Genomic DNA, 212 nt, shown 5'->3' with positions numbered 1-212 from the left:
CCCCCCGCCACCAAAGGAAACCATCCAAAAATGGCATGCCTCTCAGGACTGACAGGTGGTGACAGTTTCAGATCTTAGTGTCCTCTTACTCACAGGAATGGGTGGATAAAAGTAACTAGGCATGTAAGCCAGCATCTGAATAATCTTTTCTTTGAAGTCTTGGGGCAGAGCACCTTCCAGTTGCTCACTTGCACATTTGTGGCTCCCCTTTC

This window comes from Mesitornis unicolor, unplaced genomic scaffold, assembly GCF_000695765.1.
Source record: "Mesitornis unicolor isolate BGI_N332 unplaced genomic scaffold, ASM69576v1 scaffold25766, whole genome shotgun sequence".
Lineage (NCBI taxonomy): Eukaryota > Metazoa > Chordata > Aves > Mesitornithiformes > Mesitornithidae > Mesitornis > Mesitornis unicolor.
Note: the sequence above shows the minus strand (reverse complement) of the source record.